General features: G+C 41.9%; 1 protein-coding gene across 8 annotated transcripts in view; it reads right to left on the reverse strand.

Moving 5' to 3' along the window:
• SCAI (suppressor of cancer cell invasion) overlaps positions 1-17,916 on the reverse strand; it is a 128,995-nt gene that overhangs the window by 69,161 nt on the left and 41,918 nt on the right. The window contains exon 3 of one of the 8 annotated variants that reach the window (XM_006049272.4): positions 1,533-1,590. The exons of 6 other annotated variants lie outside the window; for them this stretch is intronic. The gene's annotated coding sequence lies outside the window, so the exon portion shown is untranslated. Of the gene's footprint in view, positions 1-1,532; positions 1,591-6,094; positions 7,109-17,916 lie in introns of those variants that run through there. One more of the 8 variants, XM_025261666.3, reaches the window with a different exon arrangement.

Genomic DNA, 17,916 nt, shown 5'->3' on the forward strand with positions numbered 1-17,916 from the left:
GCTTCTACAAAGGGACCTATTTTGCCAATACCCTGATTTTGGACTGATGGCCTCCTGCCGTGTGAGAGCACAAGTGCCTCCTGTTTCAAGCCAGGAGGTTTGGAGGTAGTTTGTTACAGCAGCCCTGGGACACCAATCCCTACACAGCACAGTCCTAACATATGACATCATGGGCACAGGAGCAAAACAGCACCAGATGCTCAAAGACCTAAGCACACAGCATCTGGCAAATTATGGACCTGCTTTGTTTAAAATTTCTTTTTATAGGAAGTCTTGACAAAGCTACAAGAGAAACTGCTACTCTGGATTTCACTGTAAGTAAACGGTGGGCAGTACAAAAGCATGAAGGAAACGCGGAGAGAAAATGACAGGAAGCAACAGCAGTGGAAGGGCCCCAGACTCAGACAAAAGCGGCATTCCTGTTCCAAACACTTCCCAGTTTTGTGATTGTAAACACACAAGTAACTTTAGCTAACACTTAGAGTTGCAGGTTTTTAATCCACAAAAACAAGCAATTTACATTTGTTCTGCCCACCTCAGATAGCTGTTGTGAAAGACGGGTGTGAAAGAAGTCTGAAAACACTATATAATGTATAACATCACCATCATTATTATTCTGCAGCTTAGTGATGTTTCAAAAAGATACGAAATGACCTTGTGATTAGACTTAAAAGGGACATAGGCCCAGAGGAGAATGGAAGTATACAGGAAGTGAAACCAAAATATAATAAAAAGATTCATTCTGACAAAGTAGAGAAGATACTTATAGAAATCAGATGGTAGGAAAGAGATCATTTTCTTATGCATTCAGATTTTTTAAGAAGGTAAAAGAGAGGAAATGGCTATATAATTAAGCATCAGTATTTTTCTGATGTCTGAGAAAACAAACATACGTATGTTTTCTTGGCTATAAAAATGGTATATTAATAATTGCTTCCTCATAAAGCTGTTGGACAATAAAATGAACTAATGGATATAAGATTGCCCTGTGAATTATAATGTACTGTAAAATTGTTACAAATGCACTCAAAACAGAGTATAAATTGAAAAATACCAAGTACAAATAAATGTTGAATGTGTTTATGTGGGGGTGATGATGATGGTTTTGAAATATTCAATGAAAAAGGAACAAGAAGCTTGGTGCAGACGGCATCTCTCTATATAATAGGAACCAGGGTGCAAAGCACTTTCATCTATCAAAGAAAGCATAAAAATATCCTAAATTATATACAAATTACTTTCTGAGAACTATTTTTTCTGACTTATTCCAACATGTGATAGCAGTTATGTTCTAAGCTATAATAACAACTTTAAGAGAAATACCCAGGTACCAAGCTTCTCATGGTTCAGTACAGATAGAAATTGGATGAAATGAGGGCAAAGAGAGGTTAAGAAAAAAAGCCAAAGGAGTGCGGGCATGGAACAGTGGTGATACACTTACACAAAACCAGGAGGCCATTTGTAAGATATTGTCCAGGAGGCTACAAAGATATCATTTTGCCTACCAAATGCAGAGAAACAGAAGTGCTTACCTAATACGTACGCATACGAAAATTCCAGTACTTGTTTAACTGGGACACAGCACACAGCCTAACAAAAAGGAAAGGAAGTCAGTAGCTCAGGAGGCCATCTAAAAAGAACAATGATCAAAAAGATACATGCAAAAAATTATTTGTGAAGCTAATGGGGCAAGAAACACAAAACTATACAAAATGAAAGAAACAAATATTTATACCCTGGAGAATGATGTGAGGAAACACAACTTAAAGCAGTCTGAGGCTAATAAATCATAAAAAGTGTCTTGGGTGGAAAGCCCAAAGAGGCAGCAGTCAGATACAACGTAGCTTGATGTAAAGGGTCATTTAACCACAACACAAAAACTCAAGAGGGAGCAAGACGTTCAGGCAAGAGTCCCAATCACTGACCAATGTACTACTCCTAACCAGGGCACTATTGTTCAATAGGTAAAGAAGTGCAGGCCACACAGACTTTTCCTTCTTAATCACAAAGCTGGCAGGAGTCAAAGGTCATGGAGGTAGGAAGCTAAAAATGGGTACTATGGAGATCATTTGAGGCCACCCAAAACCCAACATATCAGCATATTCTGAGAGAAGACTGTAAGACAAGCAAATGTTAGTGATGTCTACCTGATCTGTACTGTAACATGAAGAATTTTTTAAAAACATCAAAAGATACTGGTGATTTATACTGTAACAATTTTGCTTTCCTAAATTGCATTTTTTACCCGCAATAAGCTGGAAGCAGAAGAAAGAAAATAGTAAACTTTTCAACAAAAGAGGAAGTTATTGTTTCTTTCAGCAATAACTGGAGATATATGTATAATAAATATGTTACAACTTTACTGAGTTATGACTTTGGTTATCCGATCATCACATCAAAGAGTGAGTGTAATTCCTAGACTTTTGAAAAGGGAAAAAGTAGAAGCAGTGACATTTTATTTTCTTGGGCTCCAAAATCACTGTGGACAGTGACTGCAGCCGTGATATTAAAAGACACTAGCTCCTTGGAAGGAAAGCTACGACAAGCTTAGACAGTGTATTAAAAGCGGAGACATCACTGATAGAAGTCGCTCAGGCAGCCATCTAGAAAGAACAACTAGCAACAAGTGGCTAAGAACTATGAAGAAAACACAATGGAGAGTGTGATGGCGGGTAATATTTTAGTTGGAGTAAGTGAGATGACCTCTGAGAAGGTAACACTGGAAGGGAGACCCGGATAAAGTGACAGCATGTACCAAGTGAGGATCAGGGAGGTTCAGGGTCCTGGGAGACGGAGCAGCACAAGGTGCTGAGGCAGGAATGTACTTAGACTCAGGAACAGCCAGAGGGCCTGTGTATAAGCACCACACACACACACACCCACAGCAACACCCCCAACACACACACAGGAAGAGCAAAAGGGCCTGTCTGTGGGCACAACACACACCCCACACACACACCACACCAGTTCCTCATCACTTTGTCTGTGTTAGTTGCTCAGTCAGTCGTGTCTGCCTCTTTGCAATCCCATGGACTGTAGCCCGCCGGGCTCTTGTGTCCATGGGATTCCCCAAGCAAAGATACTAGAGTGGTTTGCCACGCCCTCCACCAGGGGATCTTCCCGACCCAGGAACTGAACGCAGGTCTCCTGCATTGCAGGCAGGTTCTTTACCATCTGAGCCACCAGGGAAACCCCAGCTCCTCATAAATAAATGTAAATAGGATTCATGGCTGCTGCTTTTCAAGCACTACATAAAAGCACCAGAGCAGAGACTGAAATCCAGATACTCAATTCCCAAGGCCAGGATCTGGTGGGCACTGTACCCGCCCACTGCAGGCGCAGGCATGCATTTTTCTGATTGACCATCTACCTAGAAAGACAACTGTAAGAGAAATGCCCAGGTACCGAATTTCTCAGGCCCTTCTTCCAGACTAATGACAAACCGAGACAGCATATTAAAGAGAGACTGGTTTTTTCTTTCTTTTTGGCCATGCCACATGGCTTGTGGCATCTTAGTTTCCTGACCAGGCATCAAACCTGGGCCCCAGCAGTGAAAGCTCCCAAGTCCTAACCACTGGACCACCAGGCAATTCCCAAGACTGCCTTTTTCTAATCTGCACATAGGTTCCAAGGAAGCCCCTTGAAGCTCCTCCTATAGGACTTTCATTTCAGAACAGTTTATTGGATCTACAATCATCAAAGTGGTGTTAATAAGCCTGTCAACTGAAAAATGGAAGTAGACTAATTATGTTGAACTAGATTCTATAATGACATTCATTAACAAAGAGTTATAATGTGAGATAATCGCAACTTTCATTGTTCTTCTTCATTTTGATAAAAATTTTAATCTAGTAAGTTAAAATGAGGCTGGGTGATATATACTGGATCTGGACTCTGAAGACCCAAGTCTCAATTGTGCCATTTTCCCCAAGTCATTCAGCTGACAGTTTAACCTAACTTCAGATTATTCACTTGTAAGGTAAGGATAACAAATATTGCCCTATCTCACCACTGTGAGAAATTCTATTCAAATGGAAATACTTTTTCTTATTAAGACATCAAGTAAAAAAAAAAAAAAAAGCAAATACAATTATATTAAAATAAAAATAGACACTGGTTTTATTAAAGAAAAAAATCTTGTATATATCAATAGACAGTAAACTCTAAAGGTTTTTTTTAAAAAAATCAAATAACACCAGGCTTCCATATTTAAAAAAAAATCAAATTCTTTGCTGCTGAGATGCTCCATCTGTTCTCACTGCTTCCAACCCACCTAGAGGGTCCATGTGCCATGATGATAGTGATGTCATAAAAACAGGGCAACACTGCTGACTGAGGGTTTCCATGAGAGGATCAAGTGTCAAACTGATCCGAGTCCTCTCATTTGGGCTGATCAAATCTTATTCTTCTACAGCCCTCTACTCTTGACAAATCTCAGGTCTGGATGCAGCAAATTTTTTTTTTTTTTTTTAGCCAATTTAGAAGTCATTAGACTGACTTATGTGTCTCCATCTTCTCAAAATGTTCCTGATCAACACTGTCAGAAAATTTTTTTCTTTGAACTCTAAATTACTCTCATATTATAGCTCAGCTGCCATATACCAGTTATTCATCTACACTTACTAAATTGTAAGGGACTTGAAAGCAGTCGCTGTCTGAAATCTCTTTCCTCAAAGCACCTTGTGCAACAGCTTTGAATAGTGTTCCCACACAACTCCAGAAAATGAACTGATCAAAGGTAGGTGTATGCCATATGTCAGGCCCTGTTCTGGGTGCTGGAGGTAGTGTGTGTGTATGTGTGTGTGTGTGTAAATTTAAGATACCCAAGATGACCAGAAGAAAGAAAGAAAAAGGTAACTGTTGCAGAGACTTAAGAATCTGCAAGAGCTGGAGTTGTTCATCACGTGAGCATCTAGGAATGCCAAACAGTTGGCACCCAGAGAATGAAGGTAAATGTTCACTCTTCTGAGAAAAAGTTTATAATCAGATTGGTGTAGTGGTACAAGCATATTGTGAAGTCAAGGAGATCCCTCAAATTCCCTGATGCTTCAGCAGACTTCTGATCTAAAGATATGCAGATTAACTATCAGGAGACTGACTTCTGATACATCAGCATGTGTTCTACAAAGATATATCTGGGTCCAGCACGGAGGTGACATAGCGGAGCGGTTAAGGACACTGGTGCTGAACTGCCTGTGCTCCAGTCCTGGCTCTGTCACTAAGTAAATAGAGCTTCAGGACACTAGCCGAGTTACTCAACCTCTTTATGCCCCAACTTCTCCATATGTATAATGTGGATGAAAAAGGATCCGCCTCTTCAGGATTTCATGAAGATTAAATGAGAATGCATGTAAATAAAGTGTTCCAAAGAGAGCCAGGCACACATTAAATGCCTTTATCGTAGGATGACCATTTAATTTACCCTCTAAACTGGGACAATCTGGTGAACGAAAAGGGACGACATCAAGACTGTGAAATAACTTAGACTGCATCAGGCAAACCGGGACATATGGTCATGCCATGAGTTAAGTGTTAAAAGAAACCAGAGACTGTGGCTGGAGGAAGCAGAGCTCCTTGCTTTGCCTCTTTACATGGAGGTCGCCCACAGACGCAGATATCAAAGATACCTGGATTAGTTACCTACTGTCAACAAGCACATTATTGTTTAGCTGCTAAGTCATGTCCAACTCTTTTGTGACCCTATTGGCTGTAGACCTCCTGGACTCTTCTGTCTACGGGGTGTCCCAAGCACGAACACTGGAGTGGGTCGCCACTTTCTTCTGGGGATCTTCCCACTCAGGGATCAAACCTGCATTTCCTGCATTGGCATGTGATTCTTTACTACTGAGCTACCTCCCTGCTTCACCTCTTTGCATGGAGGCCGCCCACAGATGCAGATACCAAAGGTTAACAACTGAATTAGAGTCACGGATAGTCAACATGCACATATGTTGAAGCTAAATGAGCATACTTAGTTTTTCATTGTAAATGGTTTCAATGGTAATATACCAATATCGGCACAACCCCTCAAGATGAATAACAAGCATCCAACAAATACCAAGGACATGATAATGGCAACAAGCAGAAAGGTTACCTTGCTTGTTAGGTTAGGTAAGCTGTAAGGTAAGACTTGCTCCTAGCCCTCAAGAAGCTAACCACCAGTTAAATGATCCCTGCAGGTAGCTTCCTCCACTCGTCCCCAGAGGCCACCGCTATAGCAAACACACCAAGGCGGGAAGCAATCTCAGAGAAATACTGAAAAAGATGAAAAGACGACTTGAAAAAGAAACACAGCAAAAGAGAGAAATAAAGTATTTCGTTATTTTACATGGCATTGCCAAATAGTTTAAGACATTCTTCAAAGAAAAAACAAAACCCACAAAAAACTGTTTGTGGCAGATAGCTTATGTTTTGGCCTACGCAACACCCACTTCTTTCTTTGCACAATTACTGCTCTTCCATTACATGTGATCTCATTAGAAACAAAAAAAAAAACCCAATTTGGAAGAAAACATAATTCAAGAGAGAGAAAGGAGGAGGAGAGAAAATGAATCAGGGAAATTAACTACCTGATAATGTCTAATGTCTCAAAAAAAAAAAAAGAGTTCTCATGTTTTAGAGACAGGTATTGAAACATTTACAGATGAAATGATGTGCTGTCTGGGATGTGCTTCAAAATATTCAGGGTCAGGGGAGTGGGTGTGGATATAGATGAAGTAAGATTGGCTATGAATTCATCATTATTGAAGCTAAGTGATAAGTATACTGGAGTTAATTTTCTATTCCATTTAATTTTCTCTAGATTTAAAATTTTTCAAAAGAAAAATCATTTAGTTCATACACAGTATGGCCTTAATTTTATAAAAGCATGTCTCTTCTTCTGTATATATGCAAGGAAAGCTATCTGGGCTAATGTTCACCTCGAGTCAATGATTCCTGCATGGTGAGATCTGGGACAGCTTCATCACTTTCAACCTTGAATTTTCTACATTGTTTGTACTCAAAGTAGTAATTATGCATTGCTGCTACTGCTGCTAAGTCGCTTCAGTCGTGTCCGACTCTGTGCGACCCCATAGACGGCAGCACACAAGGTTCCCCGGTCCCTGGGATTCTCCAGGGAAGAACACTGGAGTGGGGTGCCTTTCCTTCTCCAATGCATGAAAGTGAAAAGTGAAAGTGAAGTCGCTCAGTCATGTCTGACCCTCAGCGACCCCATGGACTGGAGCCTTCCAGGCTCCTCCGTCCATGGGATTTTCCAGGCAAGAGTACTGGAGTACAGTGCCATTGCCTTCTCCGAATTATGCATTACTTCCCCCCAAATTTCGTAGGTAACTGACCGGCGCACTAGGCGCGGCGGCGGCGCGCAGCCGAGAGGAGCTACCCCACGTCCGAGGTCAGGGGCAGAAGCCGGGAGGACCCCATGCCCGAAGGGCGGTGGCCAGGAAGAGTTACCCCACGTCCGAGGTCAGGGGCAGCGGCCGAGAGTGCCAGGCTGCGACGGCGCAGGAACTGCGGAGAGTAGCTACACAAGTCCGAGGTCTGGGACGGCGGCCAGGAGAGGCTACCCCACGTCTGAGGTCAGGGGCTGCGGCCCAGAGGAGCTACCCCGCGTCCAAGGTCAGGGGTGGCGGCCGAGAGGAGATACCCCATGAATGAGGTCAGGGGCGGCGGCCGGCCGGGAGAAGCTACCCTAGCCAGAGGCCAGGGGCAGCGGTCTGGAGGACTAACCCCAGGTCTGAGGCCAGAGGCGGCGGCCGGGAGGACTAACCCCACGCCCAAGGAGCAGTGGCTGCGCGGGCGCAGGAGGGCCTAGAGGAGCTATCCCACGTTGAAGGTCAGGAAGGGCGGTGGTGAGGAGATATCTCTCGTCCAAGGTAAGGAGCAGTGGCTGTGCTTTGCTGGAGCAGCCGTGAAGAGACACCCCACGCCCAAGGTAAGAGAAACCCAAGTAAGATGGTAGGTGTTGCAAGAGGGCATCAGAGGGCAGACACACTGAAACCATATTCACAGAAAACTAGTCAATCTAATCACACTAGGACCACAGCCTCGTCTAACTCAGTGAAACTAAGCCATGCCCGTGGGGCAACCCAAGACGGGTGGGTCATGGTGGAGAGATCTGACAGAATGTGATCCACTGAAGAAGGGAATGGCAAACCACTTCAGTATTCTTGCCTTGAGAACCCCACGAACAGTATGAAAAGGCAAAATGATAGGATACTGAAAGAGAAACTCCCCAGGTCAATAGGTGCCCAATATGCTACTGGAGATCAGTGGAGAAATAACTTCAGAAAGAATGAAGGGATGGAGCCAAAGCAAAAAGAATACCCAGCTGTGGATGTGACTGGTGATAGAAGCAAGGTCCGATGCTCTAAAGAGCAATATTGCATAGGACCCTGGAATGTCAGGTCCATGAATCAAGGCAAATTGGAAGTGGTCAAACAAGAGATGGCACGAGTGAATGTCGACATTCTAGGAATCAGCGAACTAAAATGGACTAGAATGGGTGAATTTAACCCAGATGACCATTATATCTACTACTGCGGGCAGGAATCCCTCAGAAGAAATGGAGTAGCCATCATGGTCAACAAAGGAGTCCGAAATGCAGTACCTGGATGCAATCTCAAAAACAACAGAATGATCTCTGTTCATTTCCAAGGCAAACCATTCACTATCACAGTAATCCAAGTCTATGCCCCAACCAGTAACGCTGAAGAAGCTGAAGTTGAACGGGTCTATGAAGACCTACAAGACCTTGTAGAACTAACACCCAAAAAAGATGTCCTTTTCATTATAGGGGACTGGAATGCAAAAGTAGGAAGTCAAGAAACACCTGGAGTAACAGGCAAATTTGGCCTTGGAATACGGAATGAAGCAGGGCAAAGACTAGTAGAGTTTTGCCAAGAAAATGCACTGGTCATAGCAAACACCCTCTTCCAACAACACAAGAGAAGACTCTACACATGGACATCACCAGATGGTCAACACCGAAATCAGATTGATTATATTCTTTGCAGCCAAAGATGGAGAAACTCTATCCAGTCAACAAAAACAAGACCAGGAGCTGACTGTGGCTCAGATCATGAACTCCTTATTACCAAATTCAGACTTAAATTGAAGAAAGTAGGGAAAACCACTAGACCATTCAGGTATGACCTAAATCAAATCCCTTATGATTATACAGTGGAAGTGAGAAATAGATTTAAGGGACTAGATCTGATAGATAGAGTGCCTGATGAACTATGGACGGAGGTTCGTGACATTGTACAGGAGACAGGGATCAAGACCATCGCCATGGAAAAGAAATGCAAAAAAGCAAAATGGCTGTCTGGGGAGGCCTTACAAATAGCTGTGAAAAGAAGAGAAGCGAAAAGCAAAGGAGAAAAGGAAAGATATAAGCATCTGAATGCAGAGTTCTCCATCCAAATGCAGAGATAAGAAAGCCTTCCTCAATGATCAATGCAAAGAAATAGAGGAAAACAACAGAATGGGAAAGACTAGAGATCTCTTCAAGAAAATTAGAGATACCAAGGGAACATTTCATGCAAAGATGGGCTCGATAAAGGACAGAAATGGTATGGACCTAACAGAAGCAGAAGATATTAAGAAGAGGTGGCAAGAATACACAGAAGAACTGTACGAAAAAGATCTTCACAACCCAGATAATCACAATGATATGATCACTCATCTAGAGCCAGACATCCTGGAATGTGAAGTCAAGTGAGCCTTAGAAAGCATCACTACGAACAAAGCTAGTGGAGGTGATGGAATTCCAGTTGAGCTATTCCAAATCCTGAAAGATGATGCTGTGAAAGTGCTGCACTCAATATGCCAGCAAATTTGGAAAACTCAGCAGTGGCCACAGGACTGGAAAAAGTCAGTTTTCATTCCAATCCCAAAGAAAGGCAATGCCAAAGAATGCTCAAACTACCGCACAATTGCACTCATCTCACATGCTAGTAAAGTAATGCTCAAAATTCTCCAAGCCAGGCTTCAGCAATATGTGAACCGTGAACTTCCTGATGTTCAAGCTGGTTTTAGAAAAGGCAGAGGAACCAGAGATCAAATTGACAACATCCGCTGGATCTTGGAAAAAGCAAGAGAGTTCCAGAAAAACATCTATTTCTGCTTTATTGACTATGCCAAAGCCCTTGACTGTGTGGATCACAAGAAACTGTGGAAAATTCTGAAAGAGATGGGAATACCAGACCACCTGATCTGCCTCTTGAGAAACTGGTATGCACGTCAGGAAGCAACAGTTAGAACTGGACATGGACCAACAGACTGGTTCTAAATAGAAAAAGGAGTACGTCAAGGCTGTATATTATCACCCTGCTTGTTTAACTTATATGCAGAGTACATCATGAGAAACGCTGGGCTGGAAGAAACACAAGCTGGAATCAAGATTGCCGGGAGAAGTATCAATAACCTCAGATATGCAGATGACACCACCCTTATGGCAGAAAGTGAAGAGGAACTAAAAATCCTCTTGATGAAAGTGAAAGAGGAGAGTGAAAAAGTTGGCTTAAAGCTCAACATTCAGAAAATGAAGATCATGGAATCCGGTCCCATCACTTCATGGGAAATAGATGGGGAAACAGTGGAAACAGTGTCAGACTTTACTTTTTGGGCTTCTAAATCACTGCAGATGGTGACTGCAGCCATGAAATTAAAAGACACTTACTCCTTGGAAGGAAAGTTATGACCAACCTAGATAGCATATTCAAAAGCAGACACATTACTTTGCCAACAAAGGTTCGTCTAGTCAAGGCTATGGTTTTTCCTGTGGTCATGTATGGATGTGAGAGTTGGACTGTGAAGAAGGCTGAGTGCCCAAGAATTGATGCTTTTGAACTGTGGTGTTGGAGAAGACTCTTGAGAGTCCCTTGGACTGCAAGGAGATCCAACCAATCCATTCTGAAGGAGATCAGCCCTGGGATTTCTTTGGAGGGAATGATGCTGAAGCTGAAACTCCAGAACTTTGGCCACTTCATGCGAAGAGATGACTCCTTGGAAAAGACTCTGATGCTGGGAGGGATTGGGGGCAGGAGGAGAAGGGGACGACAAAGGATGAGATGGCTGGATGGCATCACTGACTCGATGGACGTGAGTCTGAGTGAACTCCGGGAGTTGGCGATGGACAGGGAGGCCCGGCGTGCTTCGATTCATGGGGTCGCGAAGAGTCAGACACGACTGAGCAACTGAACTGAACTGAACTGAACTCTCCCCAAATAATGGAGTGATATTGCTTAAATCGAAAGCCTAAAGTCCAATATGACAACAAATATGTTAACACTGGTTAAATTTGGTGTATGGATCATTATTTTGTATTTGTATTTTCTGTATTAATTTTAATGTAAACATTAATCAAGTACTTGTGAAGATTCTCTAACATAGGTTTCTCAACCTTGGCACTACTAACAACTGGGGCCAAATAATTCTTGATTGTGGGTGGCTTTCTTGTGCTCTCTAGAGTGTTTAGCTGCGTTCCTGGCCTGCATCCACTAGACACAGTAGCACCACTGCCACTCTTCCTGCCGTGACAACTGCAAACACCTGCGAAGTGAAGTGACTTCGTGAAGTCACTCAGTCATGTCCAACTCTTTGCGACCCCAAGAACGGCACCAGGCTCCTCCATCCATGGGATTTTCTAGGCAAGACTACTGGAGTGGGTTGCCATTTCCTTCTCCAGGGAATCTTCCCGACCCAGGGATCGAACCCAGGTCTCCTGAATTGTAGACAGACACTTTGCCATCTGAGCCACAAACACCTGTGGGCATTACCAAATATGCTCCGGAAGGTCAAACCACCCTTAAGAACCATTGCTTTAACATACCATATAACAGCCGAAGCAGTCTCCATTCTGCAAAACACAAATTTCCCAATCCTTAGATATAACATGCATATCTAAAAATAATTTTCAACATTGTATCACTTGCTCTGTTACTCTAAATACCCTACTTGTATTTCAGACTACCTCAAGTAGATAAACCAGTTTTGCTGCTGCACATTTAGTGATTCAGTAAACATTATACTACTTTTGACACTTATTTTATTTAGCTCCAAAGCCTGAAAGTAAAAGCCTCAGGCTATATATAGTTCTAAAACCTTCAAGAATATGGGGGGGAAAGCATTAAAAGGTTACATAATCCAATCTTCTTAAAATTGACTTCCCAACCTTTGGTCAAACTAAACCATCCCCAAACATGCCCCAAAGGAGAGTAACTCACACAAAGATGAAAGCTTAAAGAATAATACAACTATCATCTCGCTTCTTACTATTCAAATAAGATCTGCAGACCAGAAACATCAGCATCACAGCACAGCTTGTCAGAAATGTAGAATCCCAGGCTGCCTCTCAGACCTACTAAATCAGAATCTGCATTTTAAAAAGCTCCCCAAGTGATGTATACACACATTAAGTCTGAGAAGCAGTGATCTAGCTTTATACAAACTTTCTCAAAGCTGAAGCTTAGAAGGCTATATTCTTGTAATACAGAGAACAAGTTTCTTATACTTAGTGAGATGAAAGAACTGTATAATTACAGAACAGTCACAGGGTAAATCCTTCCCAGCAGCAGGGTCTTTTCCAATGAGTTGGTTCTTCCTATCAGGAGGTCAAAGTATTGGAGCTTCAGCATAAGGCAAAAGCAGAAGGGGGCATCAGAGAGTGAGATGGTTAGATAACATCATTGACTCAATGGGCATGAATCTGAGCAAATTCTGGGAGACAGTGGAAGAGAGAAGAGCCTGGTGGGCTGCAGTCCATGGGGTCAGATATAACTTAGCAACCGAACAACAGCAACACAGGGTAAAAGAAAAACGAATGGAATCCACCTCCATCACTCCCCTCAAAAAAAAAACTATCTGGATTCTTTATACTGAGCCAGCTGGGAAGCCTAATCTTATGAAACTAATCTCAAAGCCTTATTTTAAAATCAAGCTGAGAAATCCAAATAGTAATCTATAATGGAAATCTTATATTAAGAAAGAAGAACTTTGTCCTTGAAAAGAGTAAAGCTCATCTGAATAACATAAAGCTATATAGTTCCTAAACCTGGCTGATTATCCTGGAATATTTATTTTTTAAAAGATAAAGATTTCTGGGACCTACTTCCAGATATCATGATTAAAGACAGCTGGGATTTCCTTTTTTTTTTTTTTTTTATTGTTTGAGCCATTTCTGATGATTAGTTCCATTTAAAAATCACTGTCTTAGGAGCTTTTTTTTTTTAAAAGATACCATTTTCTTTCTCATTACATTTTTAAATAATGGGTATGCATTTGGCCTATTTCAATAACCGTTAGATAATAAAAGAACAAAGAAGGGGACTAATTAGTCCTGGGGAAAAAAGTTTAGATGAAAGTGAGATTCTGCTGCTGCTGCTGCTAAGTCGCTTCAGTCGTGTCCGACTCTGTGCGACCCCATAGACAGCAACCCACCAGGGTCCCCCATCCCTGGGATTCTCCAGGCAAGAACACTGGAGTGGGTTGCCATTTCCTTCTCCAATGCATGAAAGTGAAAAGTGAAAGTGAAGTCGCTCAGTCATGTCCAACTCCTAGCGACCCCATGGACTGCAGCCCACCAGGCCCCTCCGTCCATGGGATTTTCCAGGCAAGAGTACTGGAGCGGGGTGCCATTGCCTTCTCCGAAAGTGAGATTAAGTGATGTCAATTCACCACACCTAGAAAAAAGGTTTGTGAGCTCGTCAGCAACTGTGTAGTGGCCTGGAAGAAAGGAATCATTTCTGAGTGTCCAGATGTGAACTCACTTCTAGAATGACTACAGCTAGCAAGCTCCTTCAGCAATTCAGTGTGCGTAGTGGAGCTTAGACAATTTTTCTTAATGAATTAAGGATTTTATGAAATACCTAGTAGATTTGTTACACTACTCTGTGCAAGATAAGACTGCATCAAAGCCTCTAGAAAGGCCTGGAATTTAAAAGAAAAAGAAGGAAGAGAAGTAGGAAAAGAGGTGGAGAAAAAGGGAGGAAAAGGGACGAAAAGGAAGAATTTTTCCCCAAAAAAGAATTTCAATAGCAACCGAGTGGGCTACTTCATCAATCTGTCCATTTCTTTTTCTCTCTGTTGTCACCATCCTAATCTAAATCAATATCATTTATACTGCAGTCTCACAACTGGTTCTCCCCCACTTCTACTACTGAACTCCTTACTGCCTTCTTGATCAAAGAGCCAGAGTAATCTTTTTCAAGTTCCTTGAGATAGAGCCAGACCCAGAAATCACTAAGTTCAGAAGTCATTCCTGCAACAGATGCACAGGCAGGGTTCAGAAAGGTGGCAGCAGCATCTGTCTTAGTCCATTTGGACTCCTATAACAAAGTATCAGACTGGATAGCTTATAAACAGCAGACATTTATTTCTCACAGGGCTGGAGGCTGGAAGTCTGAGACAAGGGTGCCAGCATGGCTGGTTGAGGACTCTCCTGGGTGCACACTTCTTGTGGTATCCTCAAACATGGAAAGGCACTACGGGATCTCTCTCCTGCCCCTTTTACAAGGCACTAACCTGTGAGGTTCCACTCTCACAACAGAGGGACCTCCCAAAGGTGCCACCTACTAATACCACCTCTGGGGCTTAGGATTTGAATGCATGTATTTTAGAGGAACACACTCAGATTGTTACAGTATCACTAAGCATACAGCTCTCTTCAGGTGGTATGACTTTGGCAGTAATTCCAGGCCTTTTGACAAAGTCTGTTTTCTGAACCAGATCCTCCAGTCTTTTCATAAGTGCTATGAAGTACTTGACAATCTTCCAATAAATTCCTTTTTTGCATAAGCTGGCTGGAATCAGAACCTGTAATTCTCAACCAAGAAAACTTTTTGGAACAATGCCGTGCCTTTTTCCTTTATAAAATGACCTGTCACTAAGTTTAGCCTTCCAAAAATGGGTATAATTAAAAAGCTGACATTCTAAATACCATGCAGGTCACTAATCTCCTGAAAACAGCTTTCAAAATGAACAATTCCCATTTTATTTCTTGATTAAACATCTACTCTGAGCTTGCATCTGGTCAGCTAACTATGGCTGAAGAAACAGACAATCAAGCTGACTGGTCTCATTTTCAATTTATGACCTCAAACCAGGCACTCCACTAGATTTCCCGAGTCCATTCACCATTTACCTCTCCACAGCATTATGCCACACCTTCTCCTTGCTCCTCAACATCCAACAGCACATCCCCATCCTCACTTTACAGCTGATGGCAACTGTTCTGTATTTCACTGAAAAAAAAGGCAATCAGGAAAGTATGGTTCCACAGACTTTCAACCACATCTGCACCAACCTACCTGCACCTGTAACCATACACACTTCTCAGTCTTACTTCTATTACCTTGACTGAACTGCACTCATCTCTATTTATGTGTTAGCTTTCACATCCCTATTATTATTTAAGGACATCAGCCCAGCAACTGTTCTCTTTCTGCAGCATCACCAATCATCTCTTCTATACTGCAAAACTGTTATCATTATCTCCCAACTTAAAAATTCTCAGCCAAAGCAATCTAAAGAGAGAAGAACACATTTGGAGCATCATGCACTTTTAGTTTCAAACTACGTTAAAAATCTATAGTAATTAAAACAGTATGGAATTTGGCATAAAAACAAACACATATGTCAAAAGAACAGAGAGCCCAGAAATAAACCCACACACATATGGCATATACACACACACACACACACTCCTTATGACAAAGCAGCCAAGAGTGAACAATGGGAAAAGAACAGTCTCTTTAACATATGGTGTTGAGAACATTGAACAGCCATATGCAAAAGAATGAAACTTGGCCACTACCTTACACCATACATAAAAATCAACTCAAAATGGATTAGACTTGAACATAAGACCTGAAACCATAAAATTCCTAGAAGATAACATAGGCGGTAACTCCTTGACATAGGTCTTGGTGGTGATTATTTGAATCTGACATGAAAAACAAAAGCAACAAAAACAAAATTAAACAAGTGGGACTATATCAAACCGAAAAGCTTCTGCATGGCAAAGGAAACCATTAAGAAAATGAAAACGCAAATGGGAGAAAATATTTGCAAACCATATATCTGCTAAGGGGCTAATATCCAAAATATAGAGAGAACTCATACAACTCAATAGCAAAAAAAAAAAAAAAAAAAAAATTGTGATTATAAAATGGGCAGAAAATCTGAACAGACTTTTTTCCAAGGAAGACCATGGGTAATAAGAATATGAAAAGATGTCCCCATCATGGGGAGAAGGAAATGGCAACCCACTCCAGTGTTCTTGCCTGGAGAATCCCAGGGATGGCGGAGCCTGGTGGGCTGCCGTCTATGGGGTTGCACAGAGTCAGACACAACTGAAGCGACTTGGCAGCAGCAGTTAGCAGCCCTCATCAGGGAAATACAAATCAAAACCACAACGAGATATCACTTATCATCTGTTAGAATGACTATCAAAAAGACAAGAAATAACAAGTACTGATGAAGATATGGAGAAATGGGGACCTTTGTGTACTGTTTGTGGGAATGTAAATAGGTGCAGCTACTATGAAAAACAGTACAGATGTTCCCCAAAAATTAAAAAATAGAACTACCATATTATCTAGCAATTCCATATCTGAGTATTCATCCAAAAGAAATAAAAATACCAACTCAAAAAGATATATGCACCCCTGTGTTCACTGCAGCATTATTTACAATAGTCTAGATATGAAAGCAACCTAAGCATCGATCAATGGATGGATGGATAAAGAAACTGTGGTGTGTATATATACACAATTGATCATTATTCAACTATAAAAAAAAGAAAGAATTTTGCCATTGGTGACAACATGAATGGACATCGAAAGCATTATGCTAAGTGAAATAAGTCAACCAAAGAGACAGCCCAATGCAGAACAATTCCAAAAGGCCACTTTAGCACCAGAGCTCCCTGTGGAGTCAGCCAAGATGTGGTTTAGGACTACATTACAGTCCAACTTCTCTACTTGCCAAATCTTAACTCTTTCCTATTTCTTCCACAGGTGCTAAACATCTGGACACTCCTTAACATCCCATAGATTACACTCTGTCTCAAATTCTGCTTCCAGGAGACCCCAACCTGTGACAGTTAAAAGAAAAAACAGATGCTTGCTGCTGAAACTAAAAAAAAAAGTCAAAAAACCACATCCCTATGAAGTAAAAATGGACATCCTTGTAATAGGCCTATAATATGCATTCTCTCCTACAGAAAAGGCTGCATAATAACAGACTGCTGTATTTTCAACAGAGCATAAGGTCAACCGTAAAAACTACTATTCTGGGTATCCAGTTGTAGCCAAGTAATCAAGTTATGGCCAATCTGATTTGAGCTGAAGTGATGTGTATAACTTCCAGAATTTGTCCATAGAAGAAGTAATGTGCCCTCTACATCTGATCTTTCTGCTTTTTGTGAACAGGAATATGGACAAAATGTTCAGCATCTTGGACCGTGCAGATGCAGGCAATAACCCAGTGATGCCAGAGCAACAAAGCAAAAGGAGCCTGGAACCCTGTGGAGCTACCACACTAGCCCTGGACTGTTTAAACTGGATTATTATATCAGAAAGAACTCTCTAGCTTGTTTAAACGTCTATAACTTGGGTGACAGCTCAACTGCTTTCAGTCCTCTATTTACATCTCCCCCTAACCCGGTGCTCTCATTTCCAACAGCCAGCACCTGCAGGTCTTGTAGGAGGGCTACTGTCAGGCTGCCAGCATGTTTATCCACCTCTCCCCATCAGGAGGGGTCCTTCAGCGATGACGGACAGGAACAGAAGTATAAAGTCTCTGCTTTCTTTATTTGCCCCTGAGAGTGGCAGCACTTAGGTATAAGCTCCAGAACTCCCCGGAAAGACTAAGCCAAAGTTGTCCTCCTTGGGGCTTTGCTTTACATTTGCTTAG

The sequence above is a fragment of the Bubalus bubalis genome, chromosome 12 (assembly GCF_019923935.1).
Source record: "Bubalus bubalis isolate 160015118507 breed Murrah chromosome 12, NDDB_SH_1, whole genome shotgun sequence".
Lineage (NCBI taxonomy): Eukaryota > Metazoa > Chordata > Mammalia > Artiodactyla > Bovidae > Bubalus > Bubalus bubalis.